The sequence below is a fragment of the Lepidochelys kempii genome, chromosome 1 (genome assembly GCF_965140265.1).
Source record: "Lepidochelys kempii isolate rLepKem1 chromosome 1, rLepKem1.hap2, whole genome shotgun sequence".
NCBI lineage: Eukaryota > Metazoa > Chordata > Testudines > Cheloniidae > Lepidochelys > Lepidochelys kempii.
In genome coordinates this window covers 213,145,678-213,160,669 of record NC_133256.1, presented here as the reverse complement: position 1 = coordinate 213,160,669, position 14,992 = coordinate 213,145,678, and positions in this window count along the sequence as shown.

The window sequence follows — 14,992 nt, the reverse complement described above, 5'->3', positions numbered from 1 at the left end:
GGGGAACGATCACGTCCCTCGATCTGCTCGCTATGCCCCTACTTATACATCCCAAAATGCCATTGGCCTTCTTGGCAACAAGGGCACACTGCTGACTCATATCCAGCTTCTCGTCCACTGTCACCCCTAGGTCCTTTTCCGCAGAACTGCTGCCTAGCCATTCGGCCCCTCGTCTGTAGCTGTGCATTGGGTTCTTCCGTCCTAAGTGCAGGACCCTGCACTTATCCTCATTGAACCTCATTGAAACCCCCGATTTCTTTTGGCCCAATCCTCCAATTTGTCTAGGTCTTTCTGTATCCTATCCCTCCCCTCCAGCGTATCTACCACTCCTCCCAGTTTAGTATCATCCGCAAATTTGCTGAGAGTGCAATCCACACCATCCTCCAGATCATTTATGAAGATATTGAACAAAACCGGCCCCAGGACCGACCCTTGGGGCACTCCACTTGATACCAGCTGCCAACTAGACATGGAGCCATTGATCACTACCCGTTGAGCCCGACAATCTAGCCAGCTTTCTACCCACCTTATAGTGCATTCATCCAGCCCATACTTCCTTAACTTGCTGACAAGAATACTGTGGGAGACCGTGTCAAAAGCTTTGCTAAAGTCAAGAAACAATACATCCACTGCTTTCCCTTCATCCACAGAACCAGTAATCTCATCATAAAAGGCAATTAGTTTAGTCAGGCATGACCTTCCCTTGGTGAATCCGTGCTGGCTGTTCCTGATCACTTTCCTCTCATGCAAGTGCTTCAGGATTGATTCTTTGAGGACCTGCTCCATGATTTTTCCAGGGACTGAGGTGAGGCCTGTAGTTCCCAGGATCCTCCTTCTTCCCTTTTTTAAAGATTGGCACTACATTAGCCTTTTTCCAGTCATCCGGGACTTCCCCAGTTCGCCACGAGTTTTCAAAGATAATGGCCAATGGCTCTGCAATCACAGCCGCCAATTCCTTCAGCACTCTCGGATGCAACTCGTCCGGCCCCATGGACTTCTGCACGTCCAGCTTTTCTAAATAGTCCCTAACCACCTCTATCTCCACAGAGGGCTGGCCATCTCTTCCCCATTTTGTGATGCCCAGCGCAGCAGTCTGGGAGCTGACCTTGTTAGTGAAAACAGAGGCAAAAAAAGCATTGAGTACATTAGCTTTTTCCACATCCTCTGTCACTAGGTTGCCTCCCTCATTCAGTAAGGGGCCCACACTTTCCTTGGCTTTCTTCTTGTTGCCAACATACCTGAAGAAACCCTTCTTGTTACTCTTAACATCTCTTGCTAGCTGCAGCTCCAGGTGCGATTTGGCCCTCCTGATATCATTCCTACATGCCCGAGCAATATTTTTATACTCTTCCCTGGTCATATGTCCAACCTTCCACTTCTTGTAAGCTTCTTTTTTATGTTTAAGATCCGCTAGGATTTCACCATTAAGCCAAGCTGGTCGCCTGCCATATTTACTATTCTTTCGACTCGTTGGGATGGTTTGTCCCTGTAACCTCAACAGAGATTCCTTGAAATACAGCCAGCTCTCCTGGACTCCTTTCCCCTTCAAGTTAGTCCCCCAGGGGATCCTGGCCATCCGTTCCCTGAGGGAGTCGAAGTCTGCTTTCCTGAAGTCCAGGGTCCGTATCCTGCTGCTTACCTTTCTTCCCTGCGTCAGGATCCTGAACTCAACCAACTCATGGTCACTGCCTCCCAGATTCCCATCCACTTTTGCTTCCCCCACTAATTCTACCCAGTTTGTGAGCAGCAGGTCAAGAAAAGCGCCCCCCCCTAGTTGGCTCCTCTAGCACTTGCGCCAGGAAATTGTCCCCTACGCTTTCCAAAAACTTCCTGGATTGTCTATGCACCGCTGTATTGCTCTCCCAGCAGATATCAGGAAAATTAAAGTCACCCATGAGAATCAGGGCATGCGATCTAGTAGCTTCCGTGAGCTGCCGGAAGAAAGCCTCATCTACCTCATCCCCCTATTCCAGTGGTCTATAGCAGACTCCCAGCACTACATCACTCTTGTTGCACACACTTCTAAACTTAATCCAGAGACACTCAGGTTTTTCTGCAGTTTCGTACCGGAGCTCTGAGCAGTCATACTGCTCCCTTACATACAGTGCTACTCCCCCACCTTTTCTGCCCTGCCTGTCCTTCCTGAACAGTTTATAACCATCCATGGCAGTACTCCAGTCATGTGAGTTATCCCACCAAGTCTCTGTTATTCCGATCACGTCATAGTTCCTTGACATCACCAGGACCTCCAGTTCTCCCTGCTTGTTTCCAAGGCTTTGTGCATTTGTATATAAGCACTTGAGATAACCTGTTGATCGCCCCTCATTGCCAGTATGAGGCAGGAGCCCTCCCCTCACAGACATTCCTGCCTGTGCTTCCTCCCGGTATCCCGCTTTCCCACTTACCTCAGGGCTTTGGTCTCCTTCCCCCGGTGAACCTAGTTTAAAGCCCTCCTCACTAGGTTAGCCAGCCTGCTGGCAAAGATGCTCTTCCCTCTCTTCGTAAGATGGAGCCCGTCTCTGCCCAGCACTCCTCCTTCATGGAACACCATCCCATGGTCAAAGAATCCAAAGCCTTCTCTCCGAAAACCACCTGCGTAGCCATTCGTTGACTTCCACGATTCGACAGTCCCTACCCAGGCCTTTTCCTTCCATGGGGAGGATGGACGAGAACACCACTTGCGCCTCCAACTCCTTTATCCTTCTTCCCAGAGCCACGTAGTCCGCAGTGATCCGCTCAAGGTCATTCTTGGCAGTATCATTGGTGCCCACGTGGAGAAGCAGGAAGGGGTAGCGATCCGAGGGCTTGATGAGTCTCGGCAGTCTCTCCGTCACATCGTGAATCTTAGCCCCTGGCAAGCAACAGACTTCCCGGTTTTCCCGGTCAGGACGGCAGATAGATGACTCAGTCCCCCGGAGGAGAGAGTCCCCGACCACAACCACCCGCCTTCTCCTCTTGGGAGTGGTGGTCGTGGAACCCCCAACCTCAGGAGATCGCATCTCATGCCTTCCAACCAGCGGAGTCTCCTTCTGCTTTCTTGCCCCAGACATATCATCTGGTCCACTCTCCGCAACGGTACCTGTGGAGAGAACATGAAAGCAGTTAGTTACCTGTGTCTGTGTTACTGGAACCCGGACATTCCGCTTACCTCTTCTGGAGGTCACATGTTGCCACGCTTCTTCACTGGCCTCTTGGCTTCTCTGTGCAACCTGCTCTATATCTGTAGAGCTTTGTGCCCCTAGAAGCCTATCCTGAGTTTTGTCCAGAAAATCCTCAGTTTCTCGTATGCAATGCAGGGTTGTTATCTGTTGCTCCAGACCTTCAATCTTCTCTTCCAATATGGAGACCAGCTTGCACTTTGTACAGACAAAGTCGCTTCTGTCCTGTGGAAGAAAGACAAACATGGCACATCCAGTGCAGGTCACAACAGCTGAACCCCCCCCTTCCATATCACCTTCCTACTATGAGCTTCCTCAGAGCAGTTTGCAAGACGTAAGCCTCACTGGGCTCACTCCAGGCGAACTCCCAGGCAAACTCCTGCTGTGAGCTGCTCTGCTATCCCCTGCTGCTCAGCTGGTTCGCGAAGCTCTGGCTATTTTTAAACAGCCAGGCTTCCCTGACGCAAACAAACAGACACCCTAATGCCCGCCCCCTGCAGGCTAGCAGCCAATCAGACACTCACTCAGGCTCTCACACTGCCCTCCCAGCAAACACATGCTCGGATACTTCCTCAGCAAGCACACAAACACACACTCGGATACTTACCAGTCCCAGGCAAACTCCTGCTGTGAGCTGCTCTGCTGTCCCCCGCTGCTCAGCTGGTTCGCCGCCGCTCAGCTGGTTTGCGAAGCTCTGGCTATTTTTAAACAGCCAGGCTTCCCTAACGCAAACAAACAGACACAAACAGACACATAAGAAAGCTTATGCTCAAATAAATCTGTTAGTCTTTAAGGTGCCACCAGAATCCTTGTTGTTTTTGTGGATACAGACTAACATGGCTACCCCCTGATATTACGAAATTAGGTCAATATTATAGAAGTCGATTTTTAGAAATTGATTTTATACAGTCAATTGCATATGTCCACACTAAGTGCATTAAATCGGTGAAGTGCGTCCTCACTACCGTGGCTAGCTTTGACTTTCGGAGCGTTGCACTGTAGGTAGCTATCCCACAGTTCCCGCAGTTGCCACTGCCCTTTGGAATTCTGGGTTGAGCTCCCAGTGCCTGATGGGGCAAAAACATTGTCGTGGGTGGTTTGGAGTACATGTCGTCAGCCGCCCCTCCCTCCGTGAAAGCAACGGCAGACAATCGTTTCGCGCCTTTTTTCTGTGCAGATGCCATACTGCTGTCAGCAGATGGTGCAGTAGAACTGTTAACCGTCATCATCCACCACTTCCGCTGCAACTCTGCTCTCCTGGTGCCATGAATCCACATCGCAGGTTCTCTCGTTGCTCTGTATAAATATCTATTCTCGTGACATCCGTCGTCATCCACCACTTCCGCTGCAACTCTGCTCTCCTTCTCTCCTGCAGACACCATACCACGGCAAGCATGGAGCCCGCTCAGCTCACCAATGCTGTTGTGAGTATTGCAAACACCTCGCATTATCCTGCAATATGTGCAGAACCTGCAAAAGCAGGCGAGGAGGTGACGACAGCACGATTACGATAGTAATGAGGACATGGACACAGACTTCTCTCAAAGTACGGGCTCTGGCAATTTGGACATCATGGTGGTAATGGGACAGGTTCATGCTCTGGAATGCCAATTCTGGGCCCAGGAAACAAGCACAGACTGGTGGGACCACATAGTGTTGCAGGTCTGGGATGATTCCCAGTGGCTGCGAAACTTTTGCGGGTGTAAGGGCACTTTCATGGAACTTGTGACTTGCTTTCCCCTGCCCTGAAGCGCAATAATACCAAGATGAGAGCAGGCCTCACAGTTGAGAAGAGAGTGGTGATAGCCCAGTGGAAGCTTGTAACGCCAGACAGCTACCGGTCAGTCGGGAACCAATTTGGAGTGGATAAATCTACTGTGGGGGCTGCTGTGATCCAAGTAGCCTACGCAATCACTGAGCTGCTGCTATCAAGGGTAGTGACTCTGGGAAATGCGCAGGTCATTGTGGATGGCTTTGCTGCAATGTGATTCCCCAATTGTGGTAGGGTGATAGACGGAACACATATCCCTATCTTGGGACTGGACCACCTTAGCAGCCAGTACGTAAACCACAAGGGGTACTTTTCAATGGTGCTGCAAGCACTGGTGGATCACAAGGGACGTTTCACCGACATCAACGTGGGATGGCCAGGAAAGGTGCATGACGCTCGCATCTTCAGGAACTCTGGTCTGTTTGAACAGCTGCAGGAAGGAACTTACTTCCCAGACCAGAAAATTACCATTGGGGATGTTGAAATGCCTATAGTTATCCTTGGGGACCCAACCTACCCCTTAATGCCATGGCTCATGAAGCCATACACAGGCAGCCTGGACAGTAGTCAGGAGCAGTTCAACTATAGGCTCAGCAAGTGCAGAATGGTGCATTTGGACATTTAAAAGCTCGCTGGCACAGTTTACTGAGTAGGTTAGACCTCAGCGAAACCAATATTCCCATTTCAGAGTAGCAGCCGTGTTAGTCTGTATTCGCAAAAAGAAAAGGAGTACTAGTGGCACCTAAGGGACTAACCAATTTAAATTGGTTAGTCTCTAAGGTGCCACTAGTACTCCTTTTCTTTTTGCAAATATTCCCATTGTTATTGCTGCTTGCTGTGTGCTCCACAATCTCTGTGAGAGTAAGGGGGAGACATTTATGGTCCTAAGACTTTGTGTACCATTTTCAGTAATATTAACTTTAATTTGTACCAGTTATCCTCCACCCATTCCTCTGTGTAATCACGAAAACTACATATTACTTCTTGTTTAAAGATTTTTTTCATTCCCATCTTTAAATTTCTACCACTTAGGCCTTACCAGCACCCAAGAGTTCAGATGTTTCCAAGATCTCTGCATTCTGAAGTCCATAAGAAGAAGTCTGTGCTGGTTCACAAATCTCTCACTGGGTATTATCTTATTCTTGATTATTGGTTATCTATCACTTTTCTTTGCTGAAAAGAAATCAGTTTCGGACTTGTGTCCTCCACTGGCAGGAGTTATGAGGTGGCTTTCCCTCTTCTGAAAGTGCATGGTTGCAATCACTACATCCAGTGCCAGACAAGTATGTAGGACCACTGCTCCCTTGGAGTTTCTGGTTCCAATGCCTTGCCCCCCGTGGAGTGTTTCATCTACAGTCTTTGCAGTTCCAACATGTGCATTTAGATCTGCTCTGATAATTCTCATTGGGTGGTATGTTTCCAGTAAGACATAACAAGTAATCAGAAAACTCCTCCTTTACCTTTTGATGCTCTCCCAACTGTGGTTCATATCCACTTACTATATGGACAGTTACCTCTTCCCAACACAGTTTAAAAATCATCACTTGGTCCAACCTTCTGGTAACCTTTATCACATGCCTCTGCATGGTTTAATCCAGAATAACTTCAACACCATTTATATCAGTTCAATTTGTATTCTGGTATTTTTTCACCATAAACATGTATGTACTATACCCAAATCAATAATAAATAGCATCCTGACAAACCTGCTATGTATAGTTTGGGATATTCAACCGTTCATATAAAAAGAAGAATAACTAGACTCTACCGGCTCTTCCTTGTTTTCTATCTTCATCAGTCTGGAGGCCAGGGAAGAGCAATACACTCTGGGTTTTACACTCAGACCAACTCTTTATTTTAATAGAAAAGTATTAGAGAATCATCATAGGATCATAGAATATCAGGGTTAGAGAATGGCTCTAGAGTTGGTTAGAGCACTCAGAGATGTGGGAGGCCAGGCTCCCATCCCCCTACTCTAATGACTGTTTAGTTATTTATCTTGAGTACAACAGCTTCAACTCGAGAGACTTAGGGAGCCTGACTTCAGAATATCCCATGGCCCCAATGGTTAGAGTACTCCTGAGTGATAGATCCCTGTTGAAATCCTTTCTTCCCCTCAGGTGGACAGGGGACTTGTAATGGTTATGAGGGAAGTCCCAATCCCCCATGTGTTCATGCTAAAGTGGCATAAGGAACCAAACTCTGAGGGGGTGGGACATAGCACACAACCCTCTTGTCAGTATTTCCCATTTGCTAACTTAGGCAGTTCCCTGACTAGCATGGTGGCTTTTGTGCATCACAGTCTCAGGCACCCTCTCTCTCCCCATTCATTCTACGGAGAGCCAAGGTACCTAACTCAGGCCTTGTGGATCACAATGATTTTTTCAGGCACCTAAAAGTTAGGTGTTGTGACACTGAGCACTACAACATCTAATTCCTTTTCAACATTCAGCCCTAAGATATTTTGAAAACTTCAATGCCAATGGAGCTACAGGGTGAAAATGAACAGAATGATATAGACAGTGGTGTATCAGCGGCAAGCAAAGATCTTTATAGGTTTCAGAATGATTTGTTAGTCAGAAGACTCCAATCTTAAATTTCATCACATCCAATAACACAGAACTCTGACCAATTCATGTATGTATTTTCTTTCGATGGAAACAAGTGCATAATCCGTTCAAAGGACAAATTGATGCAAAATGGTGAGGACTGTTACTACTTTTCCAGTCCCTGGAAAAATCATGAAGCAGGTCCTCAAGGAATCAATTCTGAAGCACTTAGAGGAGAGGAAAGAGATCAGGAACAGTCAGCATGGATTCACCAAGGGCAAGTCATGCCTGACTAATATAATTGCCTTCTATGATGAGATAACTGGCTCTGTGGATGAGGGGAAAGCAGTGGACGTGTTATTCCTTGACTTTAGCAAAGCTTTTGATATGGTCTCCCACAGTATTCTTGCCAGCAAGTTAAAGAACTATGGGTAGATGAATGGACTATAAGGTGGATAGAAAGCTGGCTAGATCGTCGGGCTCAATGGGTAGTGATAAATGGCTCCATGTCTACTTGGCAGCCAGTATCAAGCGGAGTGCCCCAAGGGTCAGTCCTGGGGCCTGTTTTGTTCAATATCTTCATTAATGATCTGGAGGATGGCGTGGATTGCACCCTCAGCAAGTTTGCAGATGACACTAAACAGGGAGGAGTGGTAGATATGCTGGAGGGTAGGGATAGGACACAGAGGGACCTAGAGTAATTAGAGGATTGGGCCAAAAGTAATCCCATGGGGTTCAACAAAGACAAATGCAGAGTCCTGCACTTAGGACGGAAGAATCCCATGCACTGCTACAGACTAGGGACCAAGTGGCTGGGCAGCAGTTCTGCAGAAAAGGACGTAAGGGTTACAGTGGGTGAGAAGCTGGATATGAGTCAACAGTGTGCCCTTGTTGCCAAGAAGGCTAACAGCATTTTGGGCTGTATAAGTAGGAGCATTGCTAGCAGATCGAGGGACGTGATCATTCCCCTCTATTCGACATTGGTGAGGCCTCATCTGGAGTACTGTGTCCAGTTTTGGGCCCCACACTACAAGAAGGATGTGGAAAAATTGGAAAGCGTCCAGCGGAGGGCAAAAAAATGATTCGGGGACTGGAACACATGACTTATGAGGAGAGGCTGAGGGAGCTGGGATTATTTAGTCTGCAGAAGAGAAGAATGAGGGGGGATTTGATAGCTGCTTTCAACTACCTGAAAGGGGGTTCCAAAGAGGATGGATCTAGGCTGTTCTCAGTGGTAGCAGATGACAGAACAAGGAGTCTCAAGTTGCAGTGGGGGAGGTTTAGGTTGGATATTAGGAAAAACCTTTTTCACTAGGAGGGTGGTGAGGCACTGGAATGGGTTACCTAGGGAGGTAGTGGAATCCCCTTCCTGAGAGGTTTTTAAGATCAGGCTTGTCAAAGCCCTGGCTGGGATGATTTAGTTGGGGATTAGGTCCTGCTTCGATCAGGGGGTTGGGCTAGATGACCTCCTGAGATCCTTCCAACCCTGATATTCTAGGATTCTATGATGATTCTTTACTGCAAACCTATGACAGAATAAAATGTAGAATAAAACTAGAATGAAGTAAGTCATTCTAGTTATATCTCTAGTACTACCTTATTTTTTTAGGCAAAAATGTTTGTAACTTAAACATATGACAAAACCAAATAATTTTAACAATAACAAAACAATTGTGATGAAGCTGAGTGGCCATTATTAAAAAAAATCATCAGTAAATTTGATATTTATGAATGTGAGGAAATAATTACATTGGCTAGAGTCAGGAGTAGTGCATCACATGCTGTGCAAACTTTTCACTTTACTGCCAGTGCACCTCAGCCATGACAAACCTCCTCTCTACTCTTCGTTTTTCTTAAATTTCTACTGCCCTCAGTTGTGCCAATGCACTCCATTCTTGACCTGCAGCACCCGCTTCCCCTCCACTTTTGGTATTTCATCAGCTATAGCTTTTGATCAATACATCTCAGCCTTGACTTGCACCATCAGCTCCTGATTTGGGCCCCGATAAAATTTTAAAAAATATATTTCAGTGATGACATATTGCACTCCTTTTTATTGAAGCTTGGGTTTCTTTCTGTCATAGCACTGTCAATTCACTTCATTGAAATGAGAAGATTCTAGTTGTGCCTGGAATTTACTAGTAAGTGGAGAAAGCTGTGGGATTCACCCACATCCATGGTCTGTCAGTCTTGTCACTTGATAATCCTGTCCTGTTAGAAGTTGCCAGGGGGCTTATGAAATCCTATACAAAGACAAAGCCAGTTCATTCCTTTCCCTGCTCATTTCATGGGTGTATGTACATCAGGTTTTTGCTCATTTCACAACTGTCTGGATATCAGGTACAGTGATGTGATTAACAGGTCCCGATGTCCTGAGGTAGCCTCATGGTTAGGGCCCTACCAAATTCATGGCCAGGAAAACCACGTCAAAGACCATGAAATCTAGTCTCCCCCCAACACATGAAATCTGGTCTTTTGTGTGCTTTTACCCTATCCTACACAGATTTCACAGGGAATACCAGCATTTCTTAAACTGGGGATCCTGACCCAAAAGGGAGTTGCAGGGGGGTCGCAAGCTTATTTTAAGTGGGTTGCGGTATTGCCACCCTTACTTCTGCACTGCTACAGAGCTGGGTGGCCGCAGAGCAGTGGCTGTTACCCGGGTGCCCAGCTCTGAAGGCAGTGCCCCTCCAGCAGCAGGGCACAAGTAATGGTGGCAATACCGTACCATGCCACCCTTCCTTCTGCGCTGCTGCCTTCAGAGCTGGGTGGCTGGAGAGTGTCAGCTGCTGACTGAGGGTCCAGCTCTGCAGGCAGCGGCGCAGAAGTAATACCATACTGTGCCATCCTTACTTCTGCGCTGGGGGTCACAAGGTTATTGTAGGGGGGGTTGCAGTACTGCTACCTTTACTTCTGCGCTGCTGCTGGTGGTGCTGCCTTCAGAGCTGGGCTCCCAGCCACCAGCCGCCGCTCTCCAGCTGCCCAGCTCTGAAGGCAGCGCCGCAGCCAGCAGCAGCGCAGAAGTAAAGGTAGCAAAGGTAGCAGTACTGCTTCCCCCCCCCACACACACACACACAACTCCTTTTGGGGTCAGGGCCCTTAGAATTACACCATTGTGAAATTTCAGACTAAAATAGCTGAAATCATGAAATTTATGATTTTTAAAATCCTATGACTGTGAAATTGAACAAAATGGACTGTGAATTTGGTAGGGCCCTACTCATGGTTGATCAACTCCATTAGCCAACCTGATCACATTCTTCATTTCCTTCACAAGTGTTTCCTGTAGAAATTGTGACAGCTTTCTTTGTTGGTTAATCTCTATTCACTCTCCTGTCTAGAGGACAATACCTCCCCTAGATCACTTCTGAGACAGAGAAAAATGCCCAGAGCGATGTACAGGGTTTTTTTTATACTACAGTAATCAATGTACCTTGAATATGTAAAGTGCTGGTGACATTGGTGATTTGCCTTGCACCAGGTGCCTTTTAATTGAATTTAGGGTTCAGTTATGGCTCTAATGCTGGGGAGAGATGAGGCAGTGTGAGGTAATTAGCCTTCTAGAAAAAAAATCCTAAAGTAAGACACGAAATGAAGCCAAATCTCATTTTCCACAATCCTCTTTTCACTGAAAAATCTTCTATTGGCTGTTTTGAATAGACAAAGCTACTCCACCAGCTCTTCTTTGTTTTCTATCAGGAGGAGCCAGGAGAAGAGCAGGCCTTTTGACTCTCCAGCCAAGGTTTGGGGGTGGAGAGGGATTACAATAGGTTCATAGGAGCAAATACACATATGTATGGAGTATGTTATGATAGATTTCAGGATTCTAAAGAACAGATTAAGGACAATGGATTTTAAAAAAGTCAAGTTTAACAAATTCAGAGAACTGGTAGGTAAGATCCCAATGGAAGAAAATCAAAGGGAAAAGGGAATTTAGGAAAGCTGGCAGTTTCTCAAAGAGACAATATTAAAAGTACAACAAATTATCATGAAATTAAGGTGTCACCAGTCCTTGCTGTGGTCTTTCATGGGATCTCTATTGCCCCTTGACTGACCTACTTTGGTTAGCCCCTACTCAGGAAAATTCTTGACCCCTGGCCTCTAATTGGGCAGAATGATCTGCTTCAGTCCCGTTGGGTTGCATTTCTGGAGGCAGCCTGCTGCAGCGGTGTTACTCCTTTGCTGTCCCAGGCCTTTCTGCCTCCCTTCCTTCTGTGAGCTCTCTCCTTTTATAGCAGGCCCTGTTTTCCCTATTGTATGCAGCCCTGGGTCCCTGCATCTATGACTGGCAATTGTGGCAGCTGCATGGGTGTATGATCAGGCTGTTTCCCCATAGGAAGGAGAGGCTCCCCTCCCCCTTCTGCCTGTTCTCAGTATGGGTTTTGTAGACTCCGTTACAGAAGGAAAGATAGGAAGAAGCAAATATAGCCCCACCAAGAGCTCTTTCACAAACTGAGTATCAAAAATAAATCCTATGAAAAATGGAACATGGACAAACTGTGAAGGATGAGTACAAAAGAATGGCACAAGGATGAAGGAACAAAAACAGAAAGGTCAAGGCACAAAATGAGTTATACCTAGCAAAGAACATAAAAGGTAATAAAAAGGGTTTCTCTAAATACATTAGGCACAAGAGAAAGATGAAGGAAAGTGTAGGTCCTCAACTTAGCACAAAGGACAGCTAATAGCAGATGATATCAAGAAGGCTGAGGTGTTTAATGCCTATCTTGCTTCTGTCTTCACTAAATAGGTAATTATACCAAATATTTAAGCAAAATTAATATTAACAGTATGGGGGAAGAAACAGAAGCCAAAACAGGGAAAAAACAGGATAAATAATAGTTAGATAAGTTACATGTGTTCAAGTGAGCAGGGCCTGAGGAAATTCACGCTAGAGTACTTAAGGAACTAGCTGAAGCACTCTTGGCACCATTAGGAAATATCTTTGAGAACTCTGGGGAAGTTCAGAGGACTGGAGAAGGGCAAACATAGTACTGATCTTAAAAAGGGGGAACAAAGAGGACCTGGGGAATTATAGAACAGGCAGCCTAACTTTGATACCTGGAAAGATACTGGAAAAAATTATGAAACAATCAATTTGTAAGCACCTAGAGTATAATAGGCTGATACTTAATAGATAACATAGATTGATCAAGAAAAAATCATTCCAAACCAACTTAATTTCCTTCTTTGACATGGCTACTGATCTAGTGGATAGAAGGGAAAGTGTAGATATTACATATCTTGATTTTAGTAAGTCTTTAGACACAGTCCCACATGACATTATCATAAGTAAGCTAAGGTAATGTGGTGTATATGAAATTAATATAAGCTGGGTACAAAACTGGTTGAAAGACCTTACGTAAAGAGTAGTAGTCCTGGTCCTGGGTCCAGTATATTCAATATTTGCATTAGAGACGTAGCTAATGGAGTAAAAAGCATGCTTATAAAATTTGTGGATAACACCAAGCTGGGAGGAGTTGCTAGCACGTTTGAGGGCAGGTTTAGTATGAAAAATGATCTTGACAAATTAGAGAATTGGTCTGAAATCAACAAGATGAAAATCACTAAAGAAAAGTGCAAAGTACTGCACTTAGGAAAGAAAAATTAAATCCACAACTACAGAATGGAGAACAGCTGGCTAGGCCGTGATACTGCTGAAAAGGATCTGGAGTTTATAGTGGATCACAAACTGAATATGAACCCCCAATGTAATGGAGTTACAAAAAAGTCTAATATCATTTTTGGGTGTATTAACATGAATGTCATATGTAAGACATCAGAGGTAACTGACCCGCTTGTATTCAGCACTGGTGAGGCCTCAGCTTGAGTCCTGTGTCCATTTTTGGGTGCCACATTTAGGAAAGATGTGGACATTTTGGAGGAAGTCCAGAGGAAAGCACCAAAAATGATCACCTGACCTATGAGGAATGGTTGAAAGCACTAGGTATGCTTAGTAAAGAGAAAAGAAGACTGAGGCGTGACCTGATAACAGTCTTTAGATATGTTAAGGGCTGTTATAAAGAGGCTGGTGATCAACTGTTCTCAATGTTCACTGAAGATAGAGCAAGAAGTAATCAATTTAATCTTCAGCAGGAGAAATTATGGTTAGATATTAGAGAGGTTGTGGAATCCTCATCTTTGGAGGTTTTTATGAACAGGGTAGACAAACACCTGTCAGGGATGGTCTAGGTATATTTGCAGGTGGGTGGACTAGAAGACCTCTTGAGGTCCTTCCCAGGTCTACATTTCTCTGATTGCTATATTCTTATTCCCTCCTGTTAACTGTTTTTTTCTTGCTACACACCTCTCTGGTGGTCTTTCAACATGTGACCTAAAACAGCTTAGCCTCCTTTACATTTCCTTAAGACTCACTTCTGAGTTATACAGTGAGTGTACATTTTTGGTAAATAAGGATAAAAAGAATTGGAATCCAATGAACCCAAAATCTCATAATCTGCTATTCATCAGTGTAGCAACAGTGTTGAAGATTTAATATGAAATTATTTTAGTCTATTATTTCAGCACATAGACAAAAACTTTTTTGCCCCGTTCATAAAATCTTAGAGTCATAGAAGATTAGGGATGGAAGAGACCTCAGGAGGTCATCCAGTCCAACCCGGGCCTTAAAATCCTCTAAGGATGGAGATTCCGCCACCTCCCTAGTAATCCATTCCAGTGCTTTACCACCTTCCTAGTGAAATAGTGTTTCCTAATATCCAACCTAGACCTCCCCCACTGCAACTTGAGAACATTGCTCCTCGTTCTGTCATTTGTCAACACTGAGAACAGCCGAGCTCCATCCTCTTTGGAACTCCCCCTGCAGGTAGTTGAAGGCTGCTATCAAATCCCCCCTCACTTTTGTCTTCTGCAGACTAAACAAGTCCAGTTCCATCAGCCTCTTCTTGTAAGACATGCGCCCCAGCCCCCTGATCATTTTCGTTGCCCTCTGCTGGACTCTCTCCAATTAAAATATTTTGTCATCCAAAAATTAATTTTGGAAGTGGAATGTCAATTAGATATAAAATGTTATGTTTAGAGCTGACATTTCATATTAAAATGATATGGAATTCAAAATGACAAATATAAAATATTGCTTCATAAAACTGAAAAAATGTTGAAATCAACATTTTCCCATGGATAAAACTACATTTTTGACTGATATATGACTAGATCTAGTTACCAGATTGATAGATATAAATGAGATTATAATTTTCCCCTCAAAGAACCATCCTTTCCTGAAATGACATCCACATGTATCTTCAGAGTCCACCAAATAATCTCTCATTCTAACCCTCTCCCCATTTTTAGAGTTGTTTGGGGATATATCTGGGTTCCTGCTTTGATTTCAATGTCACACACAATAAGCATTTCCCAGAATCTTCCCATTGTCCCAAATTTAGCTTGTCTTTTTCTTGGGACTGTTTCCACTCTTGTCTCCAGTATTGCAGTGTCTAGTCCAAATTAAATAAAGGAACTTCTAGGGCTGTAGAAGCAGAAACTGACAGATTCAA